Genomic DNA, 2,380 nt, shown 5'->3' with positions numbered 1-2,380 from the left:
CTGACTGTGTTGTCTGCCACTGACTGTGTTGTCTGCCACTGACTGTGTTGTCTGCCACTGACTGTGTTGTCTGCCACTGACTGTGCTGTCTGCCACTGACTGTGCTGTCTGCCACTGACTGTGCTGTCTGCCACCGTACTTTCAACGTCCAAGCAGCCGCTGTTGATCTTGTCTTGGGTGCTCGTTCATGGCCATTTTTGGGCAACTGGCTTGGTTTAAGCGTAGATATGTATTAAATCAGAAGTACCTCAACTTTAATGCCTTTATTGTGTTGAATCCTTGCCATAACATCCAATTTGGCTGAAAGACTCCACTAGGTGGCCCTATTCCCTGTTCATTCCTCCCTGCTTCTTCCCATCTTGCTTGTTTGTTCGTTGCCCTTTTCCATTAGTACCCAGAGACATATTATAGTTTCTTTTTAATGTTGTAAATTGTAAGGAGCCCTTTTTTGTTTTCAAATGAATAGATCAGCAGCATTCTTATCATTGAACTCTTTCCTGCGCAATGCTTTCGTTCAACTAAATATAATCAGACAGTGGATGGCTAGTTTATTGCAGACCTGTGGAACAGAGCTGTCCTTAAAATCTCCTAGAACTTTACCAATCAAGATGTACGTTCTATAAACTCACACGTTCTTATGGAGTGTTATAATCAGTACTCCATAAATAGTCCAGAGACATGCTCAAGAAAAAGATTTAAAGGATGGCGATACTTAATGAGCGTATAGCTTGTAGACAGTTTTATGGGGTGGTCTATTATAATTTCAAAGCATGTAATGTATACGAACTTTTTTTTTGGAGGAGAGGGGCAATTTTGAAGACGGACAGTGATCCCTTAGCTGTTGATATGCGTCTATTTAATCTAAATGTAATCTAAATGTCATTCTTTTAAGTGCCCACTAATGTGATGAACTTGGGAGACTTCAGCGACATAAGTGCGCCGCCAGTATAACTGCTGCCCTGGGATGTCGCTACAGCTCTACATCTCGCTTAGTAATAACTGTCGGAGTTGACGTCACCTTCTACACAATCTGGCCTCCCCTGGTCACTGTCAAGGGAATGCTGGGACACCCGAGGCTGATTGGCCCTGCGATAAGGTTGCGTGGAAATAATGACCACGGACAGGCTGAGCAAACCGAAGGGCCATTTGCCTCGCGATTTTGTATTGGATTATCAAACAAGGCGCGATCGATCGAGCGGGATTACTGTCGCCAGCCCGGGCAAATTTGGCGCCGCGCGGCTCCTGGAAAATGAAGATTCTGGAATGGGTGGATGCTGTTAAGTGGGTTGTACATTAATCCGTCTAATCGAGTGTGCATGATTGTGTCAGATGGGGAAGGCGAGCTGACCCTTTTACGCTAAAATCATATTGGAATCAGCGCGGATGCAAAATGGCATGTGCATGATACTGTCCGTCCATTAATCAACCCGCAAATAGTAATGAACTCATGGCCTTGCTTGCCGTGACAAGCTTTCGCTCGTGTAACGTTACGGCTGTACAATGACAGAACTGATTTAGTAATGCAAGAACTCTCTCATGGGCACTCTTATGGTTATTACTAAGGCGGAAATAAACCGACTCAATTCTTGGGGGCGAAATATATCCACCCATGCCTTGTATCTACAATTTTTTCCACCGATCACAGTTTACTTTGGATGATCGAATGGTATTGTACCAAATTTGATCATATGAAGGCGTATCATTATGCAGATCCAGCAAAAATTGTGAGACGTAGCACAAGTGTACACACCACTTTATACATGCATTATGTGCTGAAGCTAATCACCGGGGTGGCAGCCGTAATCCCATTAAATATCTTGTCATTGTTCCTTTGGTGTTTTTTTTAAACGCTGTTTAGAGAATTATCGCAATTAATTCTGACGCACGCTGCTAAAGTTCAAAGAATGCTTTTATTGCTAGGTCTCACAATTTCCAGATTCGTCTATGTTGCACTTTTATATAATATGTCCTTATGTTAACCTTTCCTGTGTGTGGCGTATTGGGGATGATGTATCTATTTATTTACCGAGGCATTTTTTACGTACCGGTACTGATACTTCGCAGTGGCGATAAACCCACCCGACCTCTGCTTTTTCTTACGTGTGGCTGAGGGGCGTCAATAGAAGGCCTTGGTTTTTCCTTTCTCTTTGTTGTACCTGTCCTTTTTCGCCCTTCTTTAGATTCCGTTATATTTTGACCGTGCTTCTTCCTGCTCTGACAAGCCTAATTTCTCTTTTTATGTCTCTCCCCCTCTCTCTATCTCTCTCCTTCTCTGCCTCTCCCACTTCTTCTCCCTCTCTCTCACTCGTTCTCTTTCTCCTCATCCACCCCCTCTATCTCTAGCTTTCTCTCTCTTTCTTTCTCTTCATGAGTGTATGCA

This window comes from Aplysia californica, unplaced genomic scaffold (assembly GCF_000002075.1).
Source record: "Aplysia californica isolate F4 #8 unplaced genomic scaffold, AplCal3.0 scaffold00002, whole genome shotgun sequence".
Lineage (NCBI taxonomy): Eukaryota > Metazoa > Mollusca > Gastropoda > Aplysiida > Aplysiidae > Aplysia > Aplysia californica.
Note: the sequence above shows the minus strand (reverse complement) of the source record.